Here is an 11124-nt window from a genome sequence, read left to right as displayed (position 1 = left end):
ATGACAGAAAAATATTCCAGTGTATATAAACATACTTTTTTTATTTGTTCATCCATCAATAGACACTTAGGTTGTTTTCATATCTTGGCCAATGTAGATAAAGCTGTAATAAACCTGGCAATGTATACATATTTTTTTGTTTTCTTTAAATAAATACCAAGATGTGAAATTTGTTGGATCTTATGATAGCTCTACCTTTAATTTTTTGGGGAATCTCCATACTGTTTTCCACAGTGACTGTACAAATTTTCATTCCCACCAACAGTGTGCAAGGAAGGGTTCACTTTTCTCAAGATCCTTGCCAACACTTGTTTTTTGTCTTTTTGGTAATAACCATTTGAATAGGTGTGAGAGGATATCTCATTGTGGTCTTTTTTTTTTTCTTCCATTTATTTTTATTTGTTGGAGGCTAATTACTTTACAACATTGCAGTGGTTTTTGTCATACATTGAAATGAATTAGCCATGGATTTACATGTATTCCCCTCATTGTGGTCTTAAATGGCATTTCTCTGATGATTAATGATATTGAACACCTTTGCGTGCATGCATGTCTGGTTCTTTGTGACCCTATGGACTGTAGCCCACCAGGTTCCTCTCTCCATGGGATTCTCCAGACAAGAGCACTGGAGTCGATTGCCATGCCCTCCTCCAGGAGATCTTCCTGACTCAGGGATCAAACCTGCATCTCCTGGGGCTCCTACATTGGAGGCAGAGTCTTTACCACTGAACCACCAGGAAAGCCCCATTGAACATTTTTACATACACTTATTGGCCATCTGTATGTCTTTATTGGAAAAATGTCCATTCAGATATTCTGTACATTTTAATTTTTTTATTGAGTTCTATGAGTTTTTATATAGTTTGTATAAAAACTGCTTATCAAATAAATGTTTTTTAATTTTTTCCCCATGAGGTAAGATGCCTTTTCAGTTTGTTTCTCTATTCCTTGGTTATGCAGAAGTATTCTAATTTGATATAGTACACTGGTTTATTTTTGTTTTGGTGGCATTGCTTTTGGTATAAAATCCTAAGATCATAGCTGTCAAGGTACTTAGCACCTATTTTTTGTTTTGTTTTGTTTTGTTTTTAGGAGTTTTATGGTTTCTGATCTTACATTCAAGTCTCACCAAACCTGGATAAGTTTTTGTGTAATATGAAAATAGCAGTTCACCTTTATTCTTTTGTGTTTAATTGTCCAGATTTCCCAACACTATTTATTGAAGGTACTGTCTTTTTCCCATTGTATATCTTTGTTTCACTGTTGCAAATTAATTGACCATGTATGTGTGGTGTTATAAGCCCCAACAGTTTTTTCTTTTTTTTTCATAATACAAGTGCTTGACTTAAGCTCTGATTGCTGAGGCATCCATTTTAAGGAAACATCTAATTCAAAGAAGACTATCTCAAATAAACACATTGAGCCTCAAGACTAGATAAAGAGCCAGAACCAGGCCACACAGCATGCTTAACTCTGAGATTTTTTGTTTTAGAATTATTGGTTGATTTCAGTAACTCACCATTTGGGACACATTTTTTCTCTTTCTGCACTTTAAATTTCTGGTCTGTGTTTTCAGTTCACCAAAAGAGAATGTCTCTGTGAAACCCTAGGCCTCGACCTTCAACCTCAATAAAAGCAGAATCCCAGGTTAGTCCTTAATCTCTCTCTTTTTCTCTCTCTCACTTTCTCTTCCCAAGTTTGCTCAAATGTGCTGTGCTATTTATGGGTCTATAACAGACCTTTATCTTTTCAAAGTTTCCTGACAGCCTTTGCTAAAGAAATCCTTGCAATCAAAATAAGAATTGCAAGGCCTGGTTCAGCCACAACGTTTGTTACAGTATAAGACTGGCACAGTATAATTGGCATAGTTGGCAGGATCTCATAATTGTCCTTGCAATTAGCTTATTAATGAGATAAATGCCCTGCAATTTGCTTACTAATCATCTAACTCTGGTGGGTTAGGCTATTTTGGAAAGGATCTTTGTTTGCTCGGTGTTTTTTGCACTGCTATCTATTTTCTTACAATGGTTTTATATTTTATATTTGATTTATAATCCATTTTGAACTTATTTTTGTATATGATGAAGGGAAATGTTCTAATCTCATTCTTTTATATGCAACTGTCCAGTTTTCTCAGCATCACGTATTGAAGGGACTGTCTTTTATCCATTATATGTTACTGCCTCTTTTGTCATAGTTTAATTGACTGTAGATATGTGGCTTTGTTGGTCTCTGTATTGTGTTCCATTGACTTATGTGCCTTTTTGTACCAGTATCATGCTGTTTTTATTACAATAGCTTTCTAGTACAGTCTGAATACAAGGAACATATCACTAGCTTTGTTCATTATTCTCAAGATTGCTTTGGTGATTTGGGGTATTTTGTGGATTCATATGTATTTTAAAATGATTTCTTATAGTTTAAAAAGCATGTTACAGATATATAAATTATTTTCTCATTAGAAAATAAGTTTTAATTACAGGTATATCTTGGAGATATTGAGGGTTTAGCTCCAGACTACTGTGATAAATCTAGTTACATGAAATTTTTGGTTTCCCAGTTTGTATAAAAGTTTATATACACTATACTATAGTCTATTAAATGTCCAATAGCATGTTGTCTGAAATAACTGTATGTATACCTTAATTTTAAATACTTTATTCTGAAAATATGGTAATGATTTTCTGTGACTTCTGTGAGTTATAAATTTTTGCAGTAATAACATCAAAGATTGATGATCACAGATTACCATTATAAACATAAAAATAATGAAAAAGATTGAAATATTGTGAGAATTACCAAGATATGGCACAGTAACATGAAGTGAACAAATGCTGTTGAAAATATGGCACCAATAGACTTGCTCAACACAGGGTTTCCACAAACCTTCACTCCATTAAAAATCCAGTGTCTGTGAAGCACAATGTAGCAAAGCACAATAAAATAAGGTATGACTGTGCCTTAGTTTCATCAAGAACTAAAGAGCCTCTTGATGAAAATGAAAGAGGAGAATGAAAAAGTTGGCTTAAAACTCAACATCCAGAAAACTGAGATCATGGCATCTGGTCCCATCCCTTCATGGCAAATAGGTGGGGAAACAGTGGAAACAGTGAGAGACTTTATTTTGGGGGGCTCCAAAATCACTGCAGAAGGTGACTGCAGCCTTGAAATTAAAAGATGCTTGCTCCTTGGAAGAAAAGTTATGGCCAAACTAGACAGCATACTAAAAAGCAGAGACATTACTTTGCCAACAAAGGTCCATCTAGTTAAAGCTATAGTTTTTCCAGTAGTCATGTATAGATGTGAGAGTTGGACTATATAGAAAACTGAGCCCTGAAGAATTGATGCTTTTGAACTGTGGTGCTGGAGAAGACTCTTGAGAGTCCCTTGGACTGTAAGGAGATCCAACCAGTCTATCCTAAAAGAAATCAGTCCTGAATATTCGTTGGAAGGACTGATGCTGAAGCTGAAACTCCAGTACTTTGGCCACTTGCTGTGAAGAACTGACCCTGATGTTGGGAAAGATTGAAGGCGGGAGGAGAAGGGGACAACGGAGGATGAGATGGTTGGATGGCATCACTGACTTAATGGACATGAATTTGAGTAAACTCCGGGAGTTGGTGATGGATAGGGAAGCCAGGCATGCTGCAGTCCATGGGGTCGCAAATAGTCAGACACAACTGAGAGACAGCTGAACTGAATGACTGTATCCAACATTTGGGTCCTAGTCATAACATTAGAAGTTTACATATTTTGAACTCAATGTAAAATAACTGCAAAGCCTCGTTTTAAAACAGTAACCTAAGAAGGAAAACAGGCAACCAAAGTTATAGCAAGTGTTATTTCCAATGCACATAATTTTGTTCTTTAAACTTCTCTTGAGCCATTCCTCGGAAACTTATTTTGCTACTCTCGTTTTTTAAAAAACATATGAAAACATGTTAAAAATTGGAATATTTGTGAAAAACAAAGCAAACTTCTCTATCTAATCTTGGTTGGTTCATTCTTCATTTGATAAAAATTCCAGTCTTCATGCTTAGCATCCTTTGAAGAATGTAGGAAACTGAAGGTTCATTTTTATGCAGTAGAAGTGATTTCTTTGTTCAATTGCTAATGGATCATAAACACAGATGCATGAACACCACGTGAAGTTTGACAATTTTAAATTACTATAGTTCACAGTTATTTATGTGGCACTTTAAGCAAGTGCATTCCAGTGTCAGAAACTGTGCCATTCATTCTTTTTATTCTAGATGTAAAATACATTTAGAGCAACAATTGTTTTGCCATGTTCAGGAATTATGAGTATTTTATTCAATGTATAATTTGGCTAACAATATCACAACTAACTGCACAGTTCTTGTAAATTCTTACTAGTAGAAGCTATGGATAGCTGTAATTTGAACATTTTATTTTTAAAGTAAAACATCATTCTAAACATATTTTTATTATATCTGATTTTTTTTGATTGAGACAGAATAAGACTAATCATCTTCGGAAGAATATTACACATTATACTTTGTTTTGTTCTATTTGCCTTTGTTCTCCATATCCAGGGCACTTTATATGGAACTTTAAATATATCATTTGTTTCACCAAATTGATGAGTGCTATTTACACTACTCATTTTTTCTAAAAGTTAAAGAATGCATATATTATTCATTTTGTTTGGCTGAAGCAAAAATATTATAAGCTGTTTTCCCCAGCTTATTTCCTCCAATATTGAAAGATCCTTGTTTTATAATCATTAGGTAACTGAGTGTGTTAAGAGGAAAATTGAATCTGTACTTTCTAAACCATCTAATTCACATTGATACTGCCAATTGAAAGATTTTACACATGCAAAAAAAAAATCGTGGTTCTATGGAACAGATTCAACAAGGCCTTTTTTACCCAAGATACTCAGCCCAACCTTCTTAGAGTTAGGTCATGGTCCATTCCACCTAGATTTACACTATTCAGCTCATCGTCTTCACTTATTTGGTTTCCATGCCTCTAGTCTTACAGTTCTTCAATCAATTACCACCATTTTAATATTTCTAAAATGCAAGTCTGGTCATTCCACTACTGCTTTTAAAAACCTGGGTCACCACCTCCCAGAATATTGGAAATAAAAGCAAAAATAAACAAATGGGATCTAATGAAACTTAAAAGTTTTTGCACAACAAAGGAAACTATAAGCATGGTGAAAAGACAGCCTTCAGAATGGGAGAAAATAATAGCAAATGAAGAAACAGACAAAGGATTAATCTCAAAAATATACAAGCAACTCCTGCAGCTCAATTCCAGAAAAATAAATGACCCAATCAAAAAATGGGCCAAGATCTAAACAGACATTTCTCCAAAGAAGACATACAGATGGCTAACAAACACATGAAAAGATGCTCAATATCACTCATTATCAGAGAAATGCAAATCAAAACCTCAATGAGGTACCATTACATGCCAGTCAGAATGGCTGCTATCCAAAAGTCTACAAGCAATAAATGCTGGAGAGGATGTGGAGAAAAGGGGAATGCAAACTAGTACAGCCACTATGGAGAACAGTGTGGAGATTCCTTAAAAAACTGGAAATAGAACTGCCATATGACCCAGCAATCCCACTCCTGGGCATACACACCAAGGAAACCAGATCTGAAAGAGACGTGTGCACCCCAATGTTCATCGCAACACTGTTTATAATAGCCAGGACATGGAAGCAACCTAGATGCCCATCAGCAGATGAATGGATAAGGAAGCTGTGGTACATATACACCATGGAATATTACTCAGCCATTAAAAAGAATTCATTTGAATCAGTTCTAATGAGATGGATGAAACTGGAGCCCATTGTACAGAGTGAAGTAAGCCAGAAAGATAAAGACCAATACAGTATACTAACGCATATATATGGAATTTAAAAAGATGGTAATGATAACCCTATATGCAAAACAGAAAAAGATACACAGATGTACAGAACAGACTTTTGGACTCTGTGGGGAAACGCGAGGGTGGGATGTTTCAAGAGAACAGCATCAAAACATGTATATTATCTATAGTGAAACAGATCACCAGCCCAGGCTGGATGCATGAGACACGTGCTTGGGCCTGGTGCATTGAGAAGACCCAGGGGGATGGGATGGAGAGGGAGGCGGGAGGGGGGATCGGGATGGGGAACACATGTAAATCCATGGCTGATTCATGTCAATGTATGGCAAAAACCACTACAATATTGTAATTAGCCTCCAACTAATAAAAATAAATGGAAAAAAAAAAAAAAAAAAAAAAACCCTGGGTCACAAAAGAGCAAGAAATGAGGCTACAACCTGAAACAGAAATGGAGATATCATTAGAACATTTACCTCTCCTGCCTGGCCAACCACCTGATCTTTAATCATGCTGTTCAGCTTACATAGCTTCAGGTCCTTGAGCAAGCCTTCCACACCATTCCAGCCTCCTTTATTTGTCTAGTCACCATTCAACACAGAGTTCTCAAGTTTTCTCTCAGCCCCTCTTCTTTTGGATGAACTTGCATGTTAGAGGTGAAACTGATATGTCCTAATAAGGTGATAACCAGTATACTTTTCCCATGAGCATCAAATCATTTGTGTATTTCTGCACCAAATTATTTGTGCATTTACATATTTTAAAAAGCAACTATTATGCAAAGAACCTGCCTGCAATGCAGGAGACCCTGGTTCAATTCCTGCATTGGAAAGACACACTGGAGAAAGGATAGGCTACCCACTCCAGTATTCTTGGACTTACCTTTACACACTCCAATATTCTTGGGCTTCCCTTGTGGCTCAGCTGGTAAAACATCTGCCTGCAATGAGGGAGACCTGGGTTCGATCCCTGGACTGGGAAGATCTCTCCTGGAGAAGGGAAAGGCCACCTACTCTAGTATTCTGGCCTGGAGAATTCCATGAACTGTATAGTCCATGGGGTCACAAAGAGTGGGACATGACTTTCACTTTCACTTTTCTTGCAAAATATATGTACACTTCAAATTTGTAGAGATAGTAGCCATATGCAATTTGAACTCTAAATTCACTTACCTAATATTTTAAAAATTTAAAGAAATGTCTACTGAGTAAATAAAGAGTTGAATATTTGCTGTTCTTCCTCTGCTTGCTTGTGTAATAAATTACATACTTTAAATCTCAGCTAAGATACCACTTCACAAAGAAAAGGTTCCCTGCTTGAGGGAACATTGGGGTTAATATTATTTCTTCCATTTGAGGTTACTTTTTGGGGTCTTGAATTTCTGATCTACCACAAGTAATAAGGATTTCAGACAGCTGACACCCACTAGACACCTTCAGGATTGAACCATGAAGAACAAAGTAGACCTCAATAAAGGCAACTAGAAGACAGAATTGTCCCAGCAATGATCAGCACATTAAAATGAATGTAATTTCTAAGATAGGTCACTTATACTCCACCAATCAAAAAGTGGGAACAAGAAAAGGGAGAAAAGTCTGATACATAATCCTTTACTTTTAGATAATTTCAAATATACAAACAAGTACCTTGAAAAATAATAGTATAACTAACATATATAATATTTACCAGATTCACATATCAACAATATATCCCTTTTGCTTCATCTCATCTCTAGCTTTCAGCAATTGTACACTTTTTCATCTAAATATTTTAATTGTGAATTTCTTAAGAGTATGAATATTCTTCCACGGAAACATGGTGGAGTTAAAACTTCATAAAATGTAGTTTGGATTCAATCAGTCAGTCAGTTCAGTTGCTCAGTCTTGTCCGACTCTTTGCGACCCCATGGACTGTAGCATGCCAGGCCTCCCTGTCCATCACCAGCTTCCAGAGTTTACTCAAACTCATGTCCATTGAGTCGGTGATGCCATCCAACCATCTCATCCTCTGCTGTCCTCTTCTCCTCCTGCCTTCAATCTTTCCCAGCATCAGGGTCTTTTCAAATGAGTCAGTTCTTTGCATCAGGTGGCCAAAGTATTGGAGTTTCAGCTTCAGCATCAGCCCTTCCAATGAATATTCAGGACTGACTTCCTTTAGGATGGACTGGTTGTATCTCCTTGCTGTCCAAGGGAATCGCAAGAGTCTTCTCCAACACCATAGTTCAAAAGCATCAATTCTTCAGGGCTCAGCTTTCTATATAGTCCAACTCTCACATCCATACATGACTACTGGAAAAACTATAGCTTTGACTAGATGGACCTTTGTTGGCAAAGTAATGTGTCTATTTTTAATATACTGTCTAGGTTGGTCATAACTTTCCTTCCAAGGAGTAAACGTCTTTTAATTTCATGGCTGCAGTCACCATCTGCAGTGATTTTGGAGCCCTCAAGAAAATAAAGTCTCTCACTGTTTCCCCACCTATTTGCCATGAAGGGATGGGACCAGATGCCATGATCTTAGTTTTCTGAATGTTGAGCTTTAAGCCAACTTTTTCACTCTCCTCTTTCACTTTCATCAAGAGGCTCTTTAGTTCTTCGTTTTCTGCCATAAGGGTGCTGTCGTCTGCATATCTGAGGTTATTGATATTTCTCCCAACAGTCTTGATTCCAGCTTGTGCTTCATTCAGCCCAGCGTTTCTCATTATGTACTCTGCATATAAGTTAAATAAGCAGGGTGACAATATACAACCTTGACCTACTCCTTATCCTATTTGGAAGCAGTCTGTTGTTCCATGTCCAGTTCTAACTGTTGCTTCCTGACCTGCCTACAGATTTCTCAGAAGGCAGGTCAGGTGGCCTGGTATTCCCATCTCCTTCAGAATTTTCCACAGTTTGTTGTGGTCCACACAGTCAAAGGTTTGGCATAGTCAATAAAGCAGAAACATGTTTTTCTGGAACTCTCTTGCTTTTTTGATGACCCAACAGATATTGGCAATTTCATCTCTGGTTCCTCTGCCTTTTCTAAATCCAGCTTGAACATCTGGAAGTTCACGGTTCACATGCTGCTGAAGCCTGGATTGGAGAAATTTGAACATTACTAGCATGTGAGATGAGTGCAATTGTGTGGTAGTTTAAGCATTCTTTGGCATTGCCTTTCTTAGGGATTGGAATGAAAACAGACATTTTCCAGTCCTGTGGCCACTGCTGAGTTTTCCCAATTTGCTGGCATATTGAGTGTAGCACTTTCACAGTATCATCTTTTAGGATTTGAAATAGCTCAACTGGAATTCCATCACCTCTACTAGCTTTGTAAAAATAATTTGTACAGAGAAGTATAATAATGAATGACTTTCAATTACAGGGAAACAATTTTCTAAAATAAATGAATATTACATGACACATGGTATGGGAATCTAAAGAATGATATTTGTATAAGACCAGAAAGTTTTGATACAGAATGAAGAAAAATAAACCACTAGTATAAAAATGTCTTATTTTATGGTTCTCTGAAATGTTCTACATTCAACATTTTTTTTTAGTGCCCTTATGACATCCTTATTCCTAAGACTATAGATTAAAGGGTTTAGAACAGGAGTGAGTATGGTGTAAAAGGCAGATACAGCCATGTCCTTCTCAGGGGTGTGGTAGGAGCTGGGGAGCATGTAGGTATAGATGGCAGCTCCATAGAAGAGGATGACCACAGTCATGTGGGAAGAACAAGTGGTTAAGGCCTTTTTCCTGCCCTCTGCTGAATTCATCCTGTGGATGGTGAGGAGGATGAATGAATAAGAGCTTGAAATGACTGTCATGGGGATGAGGAGCATGAGGACACAGCACAGGTACATGAGTGTCTCATAGAGGGAAGTGTCTGAGCAGGAGAGCTTCATTACAGCAGGGACCTCACAGAAGAAGTGATGGATCTCCCGGGATCTGCAGAAGGGGAAGGTCATGGTGACTGGTGTGAGCATAAAGCCATCCACTGATCCCAGGAACCAGCAGCCAGACACCAGGAGGAGCCACACCTTATGGCTCATGAGAGTAGAATAATGGAGTGGATGACAGATGGCCACATAGCGATCATAGGCCATGGTAGCCAAAAGGAAATATTCTGAACCTCCAAGTGTCACATAGAAAAACATTTGCATTCCACATTCAGATCTTATTTACACCCATGACCTGGTCCATGAGCATTTTGGGCACAGTGACAGAAATGTACATCACATCCATGAGAGACAACTGGCTGATGAAATAGTACATAGGGGTGTGGAGGTGGGCATCAGAATATATCAGAAGGATCAGGATGCTATTTCCAGATAAGGCCATCAGGAAAATCACAAAAATGACCACACAAAGGAAAGCTGGATGCTTGGATTGACTGAAAAGCCCCATAAGGATGAAATCCAACTGTCCAGTGTGGTTGGTGACCCAGGTAGATTTGTCCATGAAGTTTCTCCTAGACCACCAAGGAAAGATTTGTGATTAATAAATCACTCATGGTATACGATCACCTGAGATGAATGTTTAGTGTGTGTGTGTGTGCCTATTTGTGGATGCAAAGCAATGCAATTGTGCTGAAAGGAGTTAGTGGTATGAGACTGGAGATTCGGGGGTTATAAGGTGCTTGTAAATAAAAAAAAACTTAGTAGAAAACTAAGAATTCACAACTGTTGATTAAAATAATCTATTTATAGTAAACATTAGGTTTTTGTTATATAAGGCAGAATTGATTCAATCTGTCTATTTTAAGGATCCAATTGGATCTTAAAAACCTTTAGTAATATGTGAAAAAATTAGAAAGTAACTTAAACATAATTTGGTGAACACAAATACCAAAAATTCCACCTATCTTTGTGTGTTGGTTCAAGCAATTTTGTGAGGCTCTGCATTTTTGTGGAGTGAGCCATGCATTCCAGGGGCAGATTTGGGTTCTCAACAATAACCAATCCCTTAGATAGACTAAAGAGAGTGAGTGAGAAGCCCAGACTCTAAGGGTGGACTATGTATGGGTCTTTATTATCCTCTATCCACCATTCCTCTGTCTACTCTACTTAAACAAAGAATAATGTTTGATATAAAATGCATTTAGAATTAAATGAAGTAAAATATTGAAAAGGCTGAAAACATTACCAGTTACAGGTGAATAATCATACATACTGCCCAAGCATTAATATCTAGTAAATATTGTACATATTCTAAGAGAAGGTTGTTACTATTTCTTTTATGATCAGATTCGTTGCTTCAGCTTGCTAGTTTTAATACC

The 11124-nt window shown here is 37.2% G+C and overlaps 1 pseudogene; it reads right to left on the bottom strand.

Annotated features, from left to right (window-relative positions):
• Positions 1-9355: 9355 nt before the first annotated feature.
• Positions 9356-10307, bottom strand: LOC139032363 (olfactory receptor 2T29-like; annotated as a pseudogene).
• Positions 10308-11124: the final 817 nt, after the last annotated feature.

The sequence above is a fragment of the Odocoileus virginianus genome, chromosome 3 (genome assembly GCF_023699985.2).
Source record: "Odocoileus virginianus isolate 20LAN1187 ecotype Illinois chromosome 3, Ovbor_1.2, whole genome shotgun sequence".
In the NCBI taxonomy this organism is placed as follows: Eukaryota; Metazoa; Chordata; class Mammalia; order Artiodactyla; family Cervidae; genus Odocoileus; species Odocoileus virginianus.
The sequence above is the reverse complement of the archived record's forward strand: the minus strand, read 5'-3'. Positions and strand labels throughout refer to the sequence as shown.